Source organism: Euphorbia lathyris, chromosome 3 (assembly GCF_963576675.1).
Source record: "Euphorbia lathyris chromosome 3, ddEupLath1.1, whole genome shotgun sequence".
Classification (NCBI taxonomy): domain Eukaryota; kingdom Viridiplantae; phylum Streptophyta; class Magnoliopsida; order Malpighiales; family Euphorbiaceae; genus Euphorbia; species Euphorbia lathyris.
In genome coordinates this window covers 103,088,931-103,104,297 of record NC_088912.1, presented here as the reverse complement: position 1 = coordinate 103,104,297, position 15,367 = coordinate 103,088,931, and the positions used below count along the sequence as shown (strand labels likewise).

At 33.8% G+C, this 15,367-nt stretch overlaps 1 long non-coding RNA gene across 1 annotated transcript; it reads right to left on the bottom strand.

Annotated features, from left to right (window-relative positions):
* Positions 1-3,934: 3,934 nt before the first annotated feature.
* LOC136224235 (uncharacterized) lies at positions 3,935-14,862 on the bottom strand. Its single transcript, XR_010686336.1, has 5 exons — positions 13,597-14,862; positions 10,101-10,159; positions 9,922-10,001; positions 4,929-5,091; positions 3,935-4,226 (listed from the first exon to the last, which is right to left on the bottom strand). It is a non-coding gene; the product is annotated as an uncharacterized lncRNA (long non-coding RNA).
* Positions 14,863-15,367: the final 505 nt, after the last annotated feature.

Here is a 15,367-nt window from a genome sequence, read left to right as displayed (position 1 = left end):
AAATTTCTATATAGGAAAGAAATGTGAATTTTTTTACTAGTTTATAAATAAAGGGTCTTTACAAACTTCTAATCAATTATTAGGGAAAAAAACTCTCTCACGCGTAGAGAGATGTAGTCGAAACACTATACTGGGCGACAGGCATGAATATTCACATGGACCTTAATGACCAAGTGGATTTGGTCATTCACCGTTAGATCTAGGCTTATTAAATCTGAACCGCATGATGCTTTGAATCACCACCTTAGGATTCTAATAAGCCTAGATCTAATGGTGAATGATCAAATAATATATGGTCATTAAGGTCCATGGGATCAAAATCGGGATGACATGAATACAACACGGAACTGATGTTTATTATTACTTTTTTACTTTTGTTGTGGTCCATTACTTTTTTACCCTTACAATACGTCAAATAATTATTATAAAATGCAAATTCTTTGTGTTAGGTTTAGTTTTCTTCCGAAAGAATTAAAATTTAATTTCATTAAAAAAAATGAAAAGAAAAATTAAAAAATCAAGGTCACACTGCTTTCGGGTCGGACCGTTGGGTCCCAGTTTGATCCCACGGGACTTAATAAAACTAGTTAGGTTCAGACCGAATACCTAGCTAGTTTCCGATTCGACCGATCAAACTAGACGGTCCGATTCAAGTTTTATAACATTTGGGTTTTCTTGAAATATTGGAGAATGGTTGATTTGATTCTCAAATACGAAATGTTATAAATTCAATTCTAACATTTTTAAGCAAAATCAATTTTATTTTTACATTATCAAAATTTTGATAAAAACTAATTTGACTGCTATTTATTTATTATATCGGAACTTTCAAATAGAAATTATGTTGTGCTATTTAGTGTGTTAGTAATATAGTCACAATTTTTTTATATTAAAATGCTAACAAATTAAGTCGGTTACACATAAGTTTTTTTTCTTCTAAGAATGTTACATATAAGTTTCACACATTTTTTTATCGACGTGTCCAAAATATTTATTATATTACTAATATAGTTATAAATAAACTAGAAATGTATATAACTACTTCTATTTATTGACAAACTTGTTTAGAAGGTCCGCTATAACAGTCAAAATATTGTCAAACCATTCCCTTTCAAAATTTTCGTTAGATATGAGTAAAAAACGTTAAAATTAAATTTATACAATATCATATATTAAGGTAAAATCTGAATTTCCAAAAAACATTATGGTTAGATTTGACTATCTTTTTACTGTTTGGTTTTCAAATGGTGTTGGAATAATCATGAAGTAACCGCTAAGGAATAAAGGTTCAAATTGGCTTTTAAAGTTGACATGAATGATCAATTTAACTCAAATCAATTTTTGGAGAGAATGATCATATTAATCCATGATCAAATTAGCCATATTTTTTATACCAGAACTTTATCATGTTTATATTTTGATACATGAGCTCTATTTTGATACATAACAACTATTACACTCTACACAGTTGCAGTACGCTTTGACATCAACATATTACTTTATGCATCAATGTATAATATCAATGCACTACTACTATTTTAAGGGATTTAGTGAAGTTTTTTTCCTGTTTCAAAAAGTTTTATCAGAATTAATTGTTCGTGACTCATATTCCTATTTCAAGGATTTTTAGGGATTTAATTTGTTAGTGCTGTTTTGGCATATACTTACTTTTCTCATAAATATAATTATTTCATTAGTAAAGAAAAATAATTTAGTAGAATAAAAATTCTAAATTCAATTAATTCTTATCCAAAATTGGATATACTCTCTTTATAAATAAAATATATCAAAAATTTATTTTTGTGATATATTATTACTTAATATTATTATTTCAATAGCCAAAAATTTAGAAAAAAAAAATTATTTAAAAGAAATAAAAGAATAAACTTCGTATAAAATTCATAATTATAAAATTATTATGCGTTAGTGCACATCAATGCACCAATACTATAGTGAGCGGTTCACTAAGGTTTTTGCATCTGTTTCAAGGAGTTTTGATCAGATTTGATCAGAATTAATTGGTTGTGACCTATACTCTTATATCGAGGAATTTTTACAGATTTCCTTTGTTAACACGGTTACAGCACCTTCTACATATAAAAATAGATTTCAAATAGACCTGGCAATTATCGTGCTCCTGAATCTTGTCTCCCTATGAAAAATGGATCTATTACCAGAAAACATCAAGCATGAACAGATTCAGGTTATATCGTTCTATCGACACATGTAACATAGTTTACATAAGCAAATTAAGTCCAAAGACTCGATGATGCAATATGAACAACTTGAAAACAAAAGCCATCATCACCTCTTAAGGGCGAAAAACACCCTCCCAAATCCCGTCTCCCTATGAAAAATGGATCTATTACCAAAAACTTCAAGCGTGAACAGGTTCAGGTTATATCGTTCTATCGACGCGTAACATAGTTCACATAAGCAAATGAAGTCTAAAGACTCAATGGTGCAATATTAACAACTCGAAAAGAAGCCATCACCTCTTACGGGTGAAAAACATGCTCTCAAATCCCGTCTCGCTATGAAAAATGGATCTATTGCCACAAAAACGTGAAGCGTGAACAGATTCAGGTTATATCGTTCTATCAACGCATAACATAGTTCACATAAGCAATGAAGTCTAAAGACTCAATGATGCAGTATTAACAACTTGAAAAGAAAAGCAATGACCTCTTACGGGTGAAAAACATGCTCCCGGATCCTGTCTCCCTATGAAAAATGGATCTATTGCCAGAAAAACGTGATGCATGAACAAGTTCGGGTTACATAGTTCTATCGACGCGTAACAGAGTTCAAAAGCAAGCGAAGTCTAAAGACTCAATGATGCAATGTTAACAACTTGAAAAGAAAAGCCATCACCTCTTACTGGTGAAAAACATGCTCTCAAATCCCGTCTTCCTATGAAAAATGGATCTATTGCCAGAAAAACGTGAAGCGTGAACAGGTTCAGTTTATATTGTTCTATCGACACGTAACAGATTTCACATAAGCAAGTGAAGTCTAAAGACTCAATGATGCAATATTAACAACTTGAAAAGAAACCATCACCTCTTACGGGTATCCTGTCTTCCCTATGAAAAATGGATCTATTGCCAGAAAAACGTGAAGCGTGAACAGGTTCAGGTTATATCGTTCTATCGACGCATAACATAGTTCACATAAGCAATGAAGTCTAAAGACTCGATGATGCAATATTAACAACTTGAAAAGAAACCATCACCTCTTACGGGTGAAAAACATGCTCCCAAATCCCGTCTCCCTATAAAAAAAATGGATCTATTGCTAAAAATACGTGAAGCGTGAACAGGTTCAGGTTATATCGTTTTATCGGCACATAACATAGTTCACATAAGCAATGAAGTCTAAAGACTCAATGATGCAATATGAACAACTTGAAAACAAAAGCCATCATCACCTCTTATAGGTGAAAAACATGCTCCCAAATCCCGTCTCCCTATGAAAAATGGATCTATTGCCAGAAAAAGGCGAAGCATGAAAAGGTTCAGGTTATATCGTTCTATCGACGCATAACATAGTTCACATAAGTAATGAAGTCTAAAGACTCAATGATGCAATATTAACAACTTGAAAAGAAGCCATCACCTCTTACGGGTGAAAAACATGCTCCCAAATCCCGTCTCCCTATAAAAAATGGATCTATTGCTAGAAAAACGTAAGCATGAACAAGCTCAGGTTACGTAGTTCTATAGACGCATAACAGAGTTCATATAAGCAAGTGAAGTCTAAAGACTCAATGATGCAATATTAACAACTTGAAAAGAAGCCATCACCTCTTACGGGTGAAAAACATGCTCCCGTATCCTGTCTACCTATGAAAAGTGGATCTATTGCCATAAAACGTCAAGCACGGACAGGTTCAGGTTATATCTATGAAAAATGGATCTATTGCCAGAAAACATCAAGCATGAACAGGTTCAGGTTATATCATTCTATCGATGTGCGTAACATAGTGAATTATCATTATGAGCAGAAAACAAAAGCCATCAACAGTGAATTATCACATTTCAGTTTTGTAGCTTTAGTTCTGCACATGCAATTATTGAAGGCCCGAAACAAAAATAACTCTTAAAACAACAAACTCCATGCGCGAAAGCAAATAATTCTTTCATTATGAGCAGAATATAACATGTTGTGCATCATCCTCATTCTTTCTTCCCAATCCCGTGAGACATGTTGTAGATTCCTCGACCCTGAAAATTTGTAATGTTAAATGGCCACCTCGCTAGAATTAAGCGGTTATCACCACCCCCATTTGGACTGTTTTTTCCGTTCTCATAATTTTTATCAAAAACTGAAAATTCTCTCTCCAAAATCACAAACCCAAACAACAATAATTGAAATTATGAAATAATTGATGCGTGACAACCCAAGAACCCCGGAAATGGATAATTACGAGTCGGAAACATTAAAATTTACATTTTTTATCAAAGAAATGCATATTTTTTGTGACGATTTTGCATTTTTCGTCACAACAAATTGGACGATTTTTCACTTTTCGTCACAAAAAATTTGACGATTTTTCATAAAAATTTTTATGCTTAGGCGGATGAATCTCCCGCCTGCCCATAGGCCAGGCGGGAAGTTCATCCGCCTGGCCTTTGGGCAGGCGGGATTTTCTCCCGCGAGGCCAAATACAAGTATTAAAAAAAAGAAAAAAACTAAATCGTCCATTTCCGGAGTTCTCGGTCCATTATTTTTAGAATTTCGGTTTTACTCGGAAGAGAGAAAGAATTTTCAGTTTTTTATCAAAATAAAATGAGAAGGGCAAAATTGTCAAATAGGGGCGGTGATAAGTAAAATGGGGGGCAGTAAATAGCAACACCCATTTTTTTTTAATGGTAGTTAGAGCCTGGAAAAAGATTCACAGTTCAGAAGTAAACTAAAAGACTCACAATAAGGAATAATGCGGTGCCTGCTAAAGTTAGAGGAATGGCAACGGAGGTGATCTTATCATAACGACCTTTCAAGTATGTGTGTTTGTGAACGTTTTGGAAATACTTCTGCTTCTCAAGGAGCTTCTCCCGTGGTCGAAACGGTGGCTCAGCAACCGCCATCCTGCACAGGAAGTCATAATGTAAGTAACTTAACACATTTATCAATTAATAAACATAATCCTAAGCAAACAGATTTAAATACAACAACAACAACAAAGCCTTAATCCCGAAATGATTAAGCAAACAGATTTAAATAAGGGTAAATAATTTATTAGTCCGCTCCTTTTTACCTAACATATTGTTCAATCCCCCTATTTTGAATATAGGGTAAATTACACCCATGGCACTGAACTTTATCATTTTAACATTGTGGCCACTGAACTTCATTTTTTAACGTTATGGCCCTGAACTTTACACTTTTTAAAAGCAGTGGTCACTCAACTTTAACTAACTCCTTAAAATGACCGTTAACGACCTTAAAATGAAAATATTCAAGAATTAAAGTTGTTCAGAATGACGGTTACCATGAAACCACATTTTTTATTTTCCAAAATAACCTTTTTTGGAGCTCTCTCTCTAAAAATTCACTCTCTCTCTCTCCTAATCAAACACACCTGAATGACCTCAAAACGAAAATTTTCAAGGATTAAAGTTCCTTAGAATATCATTAACTCTTTAAATTTTTATTTTGAGACCGTGAGCCTTGGCGCAACGGTAAAACGTTGTTGTCGTGTGACCGAAGGTCACGGGTTCGAGTCTTAGGAGCGGCCTCTTGCCACAAAAATTGGCAAGGGAAGGCTTGCCCTCAGTACACCCTTGTGGTGGGACCCCTCCCCGGACCCTCGCTTAGCGGGGACACGTAATGCACCAGGCCGCCCTTTTTTAGACCGTCAACGGTCGTTTTGAGGCGTTGAGTGGTCACCGGTGTTAGAAAGTGTAAAGTTCAGTGGCGTTAAGAATTGAAGTTCAGTGGCCACAATGTTAAAATGGGTAAAGTTCAGTGGCCATGGATGTAATTTACCCTTTGAATATAAGATCTCAGATTTTTAACAGTTATATTGGGCATGAACAGACAGATTGAAAATAACAGAGTAACATGGTCATTTTGTACCTACTATGGCTGTCCTGAAAGCTAAGACTCGGTTAAAAATCTAAAAAAACTAGACAGAAGGACCAAATGGTTAAAATTGACAAAAGATAGGGACTTTATAACGTGTTTTTCAAAATAGAGGGATTAAACAGCGCGTTAGATAAAAAAGATGGACCTAATAAATTATTTACCCTTTAAATAATGCATTTGCATGAAGCACAGGAGAGATGAAAAATCAGTTGTCCACGTGGCAGCAACAAACAAGAAACAAAAGATTCTCATGGCATTCCATAAACAAAAGATTCTCAGATTTCAAATACAAAATTATCTTCAGGATCACAAAAACATATTTATTAAAGCTAAATCGGGTCTAAAGGAAAGGGCGGAAGCGGTACAGATCCAAGGGGGGTTTTGGGGGGGCTTTAGCACCCAGTGATCGCCGAAAAAAGCCTAAAATTCTATGAAAACTATGAACGGGGCTTTAATTTTTTCATGTGAAAACACTAAAAACATATCAATTTAGCACCCATAAATCACGATGAGTCACTAACAACATAGATGATCAATGGATGCACTGATCAAATTTCACTAATTTAGCACCCATTACAACACATCATAAATCTAATCAACAAACTTTCTACCGCTGAATATAATAGGAAAAAAATCAATCATGTCCTGCTCTTATTCTAATACGTTCAACCACGTCTCTCCCGTAATCATCATTCATCCATTAAAAACACAATCAAAACCATGTATATCCAACATACAATCATCGAGTACAGATACAAAGGAGCAAAATCCAATCAGGATAAGAATCAAATCGCTAACAGAAAGAACAACGATAGGTACAACATAAATCACGATGAGTCACTAACAACATAGATGATCAATGGATGCACTGATCAAATTTCACTAATTTAGCACCCATTACAACACATCATAAATCTAATCAACAAACTTTCTACCGCTGAAAATAATAGGAAAAAAATCAATCATGTCCTGCTCTTATTCTAATACGTTCAACCACGTCTCTCCCGTAATCATCATTCATCCATTAAAAACACAATCAAAACCATGTATATCCAACATACAATCATCGAGTACAGATACAAAGGAGCAAAATCCAATCAGGATAAGAATCAAATCGCTAACAGAAAGAACAACGATAGGTACAACCCAAGATCTAAAAGCAAATAAATTGGTTGATGCTGTTCTAATTCAGAATAATAAATAAAAGAAGTGACAAATAAACTCACTTTGCTTAATTAGGCAGCTATGGATCAAATAATTCAGGCGAGAGAAAACACTGATTTGAAGAAACTGGAAGACGACGACGGTGATTGTAGAATGGTAAGACTGATTTTGGGGGTCGAAATTCTATGTGTTAGGGCTAGACTTCCATCCGGTTAAATCCAGTATGGTTCTTACGATGATTTAATTTTCCACGTCATCTGCTACATTTATTTATTTATTTTAGGTTAATAAATAAATAAACCGGACACAGAGGAGGAGATGGAGGGTGATGGCTGTGGCATTCGGCTTCCAAATAATGGAATTTCTGTATTTCCAGATATATACGGGTACACTATTATTCTAACAGGATTTCCCATGATAATTGGTTAATTTTTCTGTTCACAATTCTTAGATAAAACCTAATTTTGCAAAATGTTGCTTTGAAAATATTCGATATGATAGCAAGTTAGTAATCCAATATTAAATATCCAGCTCTTAGTTGATTATTCTCAAAGATCAAAGTTGATTTTGGCTTTGTTCTGATTTTCATGTTCAATTATTAATTCATTTTGGCCAGTTCAAATTGCAACTCATAGAAGATGAAGGGTTGATCCAAGTTTGATTACTGAGGTAGGCCAACATGTACATCATATATGCATTTTCTCTTTTCTCTTTAATTGTTATTTGTTGTAGAACTTGCTGTTGTTTTCAAATTCCTGATTGAGCTACCAATTCATGTTGCGGTAATTAATTATAAGGGAGAACTTATTTTTCTTACCTATGATGATAGATCTATCGTTGATTGGCTTAGTGTGAAGTATCATCTTATTACCTTAAAATGATCCTCACTCCAAGACTTATACTGGGCAAGCTTTGTATTCCAGTCTAAGAGCGGGATCAGCACGGGAAGCACATGCAACTCGGATAGGAGGACAGAAAGAGGTTGGCTATAACTAATACACGATCAAAGCCACAAGGCAAGTTAGAAGCTTAGGACATTAGCAGTAAGACTTCCAACCATTAGCAAGGTAGCAAAAGAAGGAGCGGCAATGGAAGTCACAGTAGTTAAGAATCATTGGCACGCTAGGTCCCTTCTCTAAGAGAAATATAGGGCGGGCAGTCTACTTGAAAGGACATCGGAGATGGCATCAAGCCGAGCCCAAAAGATATCTGGGCTGCTATGCTAGTAATGAGGACAGTTCGAAGGGTACAGGCTTTGTAAATGCTTACTGTGCGGATTAGTCCTTTCGGCGTAAAGACTCCCATTGCAGAGGAGCAACTAGAATTAGACAATCTCATTTTTAGGCATTTTCTTCTTTTTCTTATTTTAGGAATGATGAATTGAAATTCTATAAAGTAATAGTTATGAGCATCCCTACATGCCACAAAGTTGCATATAGCAAGAGTTGTGAGCATCCCTACATTTCAAAAAGTGCATACGATACATTTGATTATATATACATATGATCTATGTTGCACGGAAAAGGAAACTTAAACGGAAATTGGGAAACATAATTTCCGAAAAGCATAGGAAACGGAAACGTGGAGGAAATATGTAAATATTAAAAATATAGGGGCATATTTATAAATATTAAAAATAGAATAATATATTAAAAAAACAAGATTGAAGAACACGAGGAAGAAAGTCCAAGCTCAATCTAGATTCAAGAGACAAAGATTATAGGAGAAAGAAATATGGGCAAGTGCTTTAAATTGAAGGACACAAGGAAGGAATTATCTCTCAAATAGGAAGTTTCAATCTTCCTAATCTTAGATTGAATGGGAATTGCAAAATAGAAAGTTTGAATTTTTAGAATTTTAATCGACATAGGTAGGGAAAATTGTTTAAAAACTGAGAGACGCGTTTCATATTTTAGGTAATTACGGAAACGTTTCGTATTAGTTTCTGAGAGTTTCCATTTCCACATCTTCCGGAAACGGGCAAATGCATGTCATGAAGAGTTTCCATGCATCATAGAATATGACTGTTATGTTTCCTTTTCAAGTTGAAGAAGTAATTTTCATGTACTTTTTTTTTTTTTTTAATTCCCTTCCTATTTTGTTGTAAATGTCTGGGAAATGGATTTGTGATAAGACGTTTGAGACTTTCCTATTTTTTTTTTATTGCAGATTATAGACTTTTATGTAAAGACAAACTGCTCATGGTTCCATGTATATCATAAATTTTCTTTGCTATCCTGTTTGTGATGGGCAGTGCCTATCTCCCAATTATAGAATTTAATTGCAGCATGTGGAAACTAGCATTGCTGATACCTTATTTTGCCTCAAGCTGCAAAACACTTGCACTACATTCGTCTATTTTTCTCTAAATTTTCTTCAAATAAAATTGATGATGATGATCCGTTGTCAATAATATACAAATTGAAAATTCAGAACACAGACATGCCAAACTCAAAATGGATAAAACCAAATCAAACGTTCCTCTCTTTTATTTTTCATCATTATGTAAATTGGGGAAAAACAAAAGATGAATTCAACTGAACAAGACTCTAGGGTTTTCAATTAAACAGAGGCGGAAGCAGAGGAACAATGATCAATCTATAGACCAGAAATACCCAAAAATAATCAATGAAGACAATGAAATCCAAAGTTTTAATTATATCGCACCTTTAAGATCGTTATACGGAGAAATCTCGGATGTGAACTCAGTGTGGAAGAACGCAAATCTGGTATAACTTTTGGGAAAGCTGAAAAATAGGAGTCTCAAATTAAAATAGAAGAAAGAAAGATAACAAATATAATAGAAATCTAGCAAATCAAGACACAGTTGGGGAAGAAGATCAAACCTCGTATTAACAGAGTTGGGGAAGAAGAAACGCAGCCAACAAAGGGAAATGAAGAGAAACTAAAAAAAAAAAAAAAACTCTTTAAAATTAGGTTTAATACTCATTTGCCCGTGAACTTGTCTGAAAAACTTGATTGGTCCCTGAATTTTTAAAGTGTCCTGATAACCCCTTCAACTTAAATAAAGTGTTCAGTTAGCCCATTCAACTTGCGTAAAATGTAATAGAGTAATTAATTTATTAGTCTCTATATTTTGACAAAACATACTGTTTAGTCTCTGTATTTTAAAAAACACATGGTAAGGTCCCTAACTTTTTTCTCGATGAACTGTTTAGTCTCTAACGTTTTTCTCGGTGAACTGTTTAGTCTCTGCCGTTAGACTCTCATGAAGATTCTGTTAGTCAATTTGGATTAGCATAAACATCTTTCGTCATCACTGAAGCAATCGACAGTAAACATGAGTTGAGAATATGGAGGAAATTAAACTCACCATTGAGAGTATAAGGATTTCCACCTTCAATTCTAACAGGAAGAGTAAGCGAGAGAGATTTGAGTCGATTTCTACCTTCAATTCAAATAGGAAGAGTGAGCGTGAGTGATTCGATTATGGGTTATGGATTCAATCATTTCTCCGTTTTTTTGTGAGCGCGAGTTGTGAGAGAAAGACATAGAGGTGTGAATTGCTTTTGAGTAAATAGTAAAGGGTAATTTAGTCATTTCCGAATTCATAAACGATAAAAAAATCTAACAAACAGACAGAAGGACTAAACAGTTCACTGAGAAAAAGGTTAGGGACCTTACCGTGTGTTTTTGAAAATACAGGGACTAAATAGTGTGTTTTATCAAAATATAAGGACTAATAAATTAATTATCCAATGTAATAAATTGATCACTTGATTGTAAAAGAGTAAGTTAAATACGAAAGATTTATTCCACACATCTTAAAATGTTATTATATAATTCAAAAATAGATTAAAATAAAGTTATTACTTCCTCAACTATAAAACTTATTTTCTCTAATATTAGAACCATATACCTGATTTTGGTCATTTTACTTTTTTTAAGACACGTGCAATATATTTTTCGTATTTAACTTTTTTTTTTTTTGCAACCAATTGATCAATGGATTACATTTTGTGCAAGTTAAGGGGACTAACTGAACATTTCATACAAGTTCAGGGATCAATATTAAGTCTTAAAATTATATTTTCGGATCAGTTCGGGTTGACCAAATACGACCCGAATGTGACACAAAAATTATCGTGTCATCTCAGATTAATTTGAAAATGATCTATTAATTATTAAGCCAAACCCAAATAAATACTAACACTAAAATTCCATATCGTAGTCGTATCATATAATCAGATAATGTGTAATTTTACCATCCTTCAGGTTAGATATCAAAATATAAATTTCTATATCAAACATATATTATATTTTTTTTAATTTGATCTTGAGTTAATTTGATTTTTATACCAATTTTAAAGTTTAAAGGCTAAATTAATACACCAATGATTTATGCTGAAATGATTTTTATTTTTCGTACCAACTTTAAATTCATATGGTTGCAATAAAAAAATGACTCAGATCCAAATATTCGGAGTGACCTAAATAGTGAAATTTGGATTGCATCTACTTTTCTGCAGATTTCGATTTACGTAAGAAATATATGTTTCATTGTTGTTTATATTTTTTAGGTCTAATACACAAATAACCCCTGAACTTGTTCAAATGTTGCAACTGCCCCTCTCAACTATCAATTGTAACAACTTACCCCTTAAACTTGTCCAATTGTAAAACATAACCCTAAATTGAGAATTTTTTTACCCCGTATTTGAAGCAACTGTAAAAAAGTTTTCCCGGATTCGTATCACGCCAAAGATCTGATTATCATACTCCACGAGCGTTGCATATTTTGTATTTCACGCGTTTCTTCAATTGCAGTCCATGTCAGTAATTTAGGGTTGTGTTTTACAATTGGACAAGTTTAAGGAGTAAGTTATTACAATTGAAAGTTGGAGGGGGCAGTTGCAATATTTGAACAAGTTTAGAGGGTTATTTATATATTAAACTTTTTTTTATGCCTTTATGGCTCTTTTTGGTTTATGTAATCATTTTGTAAATCTTGTAAGTACTTGTTTTTGTGGGATTTTGACTCAAAATGGGTCTTTTAATAAAAATAATTTCTTACTAAGAGCCCAATTAAAAAATATTTCCATTGTCAAGCTTCTTTAACTGGGCTTGAAACCGGAAGATAAACTTCCGGTTTCATTTTGTAAAGAAACCGGAAGTTAGTCTTCCGGGTTCTATATGTTAATTTTTTTTTAATAAAAAAATTAGATATATATATTTTTTTTAAGCTTTTAAATCCATTACCGCTTTTCAAAAACTTTTACAGTTAAATTTCAAAAAAATCCCTTTATTTTCTTTAAACTTTTAATTCAACTTCAATCTTTAACTATTTATTTTTAAATTTATTAATTAAATATTTTCTTGCCAAATTAGTAAGTAGTAAATATATAATTCGGTTAAAAATGTTTTATTCTTTTAAATGTGAGTTTGAAATTATATTTTTGACAGTTTAAATTACGGTTTTTACAGTTTTTTTATAATTTCAAACGTCACCGAAAAGTTACCGTTAGAAATGGCGGTTAAATAACAGTTAAACCATTTCAAACTATAATTTAAAATGTTCGAAGTGACAGTTAAATGTTTAAAGTGCAAAAAACCATATTTCAAACTGTAATTATTAAGAAACTATAAAATCCGTAATTTAAATTGTCACTTCGACTTTATAATTTCAAACGTTACTGAAAAGTTACGGTTCGAAGTGACAATTAAATAACAGTTAAACCATTTCAAACTGTAATTTAAAATGTTCAAAGTGACAGTTAAATGTTCAAAGTTACATTTAACTGTCACTTCGAACATTTTAAATTACAGTTTAACTGTTATTTCGAGCCATAACTTTTCCGTGACGTTTGAAATTATAAAGAAACTATAAAAACCGTAATTTAAACTGTCAAAAATAATCCAAACTCAGATTTAAAAGAATAAAACATTTAAAGTTAAATTAAAAGTTTTTAAAAAATAAAGGGAGTTTTTTGAAATTAAACTTTAAATTTTTTTGAGAAGCAGCAGTGAAGTTGAAAAAAAAAATTTTATATTAAAAAAAAATTAACATATAGAAACCGGAAGACTAACTTCCGGTTTCGAAACTGGAAGTTTATCTTCCGATTTCGAGCCCAGTTAAAAAAGCTCCACAGTGGAAATATTTTCTAACTGGACTCTTAATAGGAAATTATTTTTATTAAAAGACCCATTTTGGATCAAAATCCTTTTTTGTGTTGTGTTTTGATCCAATAAAAATATAAATATTTTCTATTAAAAAATAATAATATCCAGGTGTCACTTTCTGTATGGTTTAAAATTAATAAAATATATTTTTATCTTTTTCAAATGGCTCTGAAACGAGATAACCCGAGTGACAGCACTCACCTGAGTCGGAGATCAGAGATTCGAAACATGAATAAGAAAAGTACAACGAAGAAGAGAGGAGGCGGAGGAAACGATGAAGAAGTCGACCAATTGCTTCAGGCCGCACAAGATGAGCTTCTATTAAAACTTTCAATTGATTCTCACATGTCCCGTGTCTCCCCCGATTACCTCCTCCCCGATCTCGATCGTCGCTTTCAGGTTCTCAAATCTTCTTCGTCTTCTTCTTCATCTACTCCTCCGAATCAAACACATACTACAAAAAATCAACCGCCGAATCCACCGCTGCCGCCGACGAAATCGAACGGCGATGATCTATTAGCTCGATTCGCTGCTCTCAAAGGTTCCTCATCTGCTGCTCCGCAACTTCATAGCAATAATGATGGAGAAAATGACGAAGAAGATGAGGTTGAGAAGATCATTCGGTGGGCGAAAGATGCTGCTCGTCTCGATCCTTCTCCACCGTCCGATGAAGAGGACGGTAATTACTCAACAGAATCAGACGGAGAAAATGACGACGACGACGAGGGATATAAAACAGACCAGCGGCGGCACAAATAGGGAAAATCATTGCATACAGTAAAGGGAGTTTAATTTTTTTTTGTTGTTTCTTTCTTCTGCTTCAGCATTTAATTTTGAGGAATCAAATTTTGTAACATGAAGTGGAGAAATTGCTTCAGGCTGCGCAAGATGAGCTTCTATTAAAACTTTCAGTTGATCTCACATGTCCCGTGTCTCCCCCGATTACCTCCTCCCTGATCTCGATCGTCGCTTTCAAGCTCTCAAATCTTCTTCGTCTTCTTCTTCATCTAAACCTCCGAATCAAACACATACTACAAAAAATCAACCGCCGAATCCTCCGCCACAGACGAAATCGAACGACGATGATCTATTAGCTCGATTCGCTGCTCTCAAAGGTTCTTCATCTGCTGCTCCGCAACTTCGTAGCAATAATGACGGAGAAGATGAAGAAGATGAGGTTGAGAAGATCATTCGATGGGCGAAAGATGCTGCTCGTCTCGATCCTTCTCCACCGTCCGATGAAGAAGATGTCGATTATTCAACAGAATCAGACGGCGAAAATGACGACGAGGAATACAAAGCAAAAGAGCGCCACAAATAGGGAAAATCATGGCATACAGTAATGGAAGTTTAAATTTTTTTTGTTTGTTAAAGTTGGATTCCAATTTCTTTCTTCTGCTTCAGCATTTAATTTTGAGGATCAAATTTTGTTGTTTGACATGGAGAAGAAATTAGAATCTTAATTACATCACAAGTATCTTGTTAGGGATGTAAACGGGGTGGGGCGGGGATTGGAGTTCCATCCCCGTTCCCGTCTAAACGGAGAATCCCTATACCTACCTGTGAAATAAAGAGGGACAAAATTCATCCCCGTTCTGGACGGGGAATTTCTGAGCGGTATTTTCGTTTACCCATTTAAAGTTTAAAAGAATATATGAAAAAATAAAAATAAATGAAAAGAATAAAAAATAAAATAAAATAAGAGAATAGAATAGAATGAACAAATAGATATATAGTGAAATAGAGGTAAAGTATTTGGATCGGATTAATCATATGTTCAAGTTTTTCTATGCGTATTTTTTATTTTCTATGATTAATAATATGTTATCGGTAATTAAATGGGTAATCCATCGGGAATCCCCGCGGGGCGGGTTTGGGAATCTTCACGGGGTGAGGATACCCTTTTCCATTCCCGTTCCATCCCCGCTAACGGGGCACATATTAGTCTTTGTCCCCGTTCCATTTACATCTC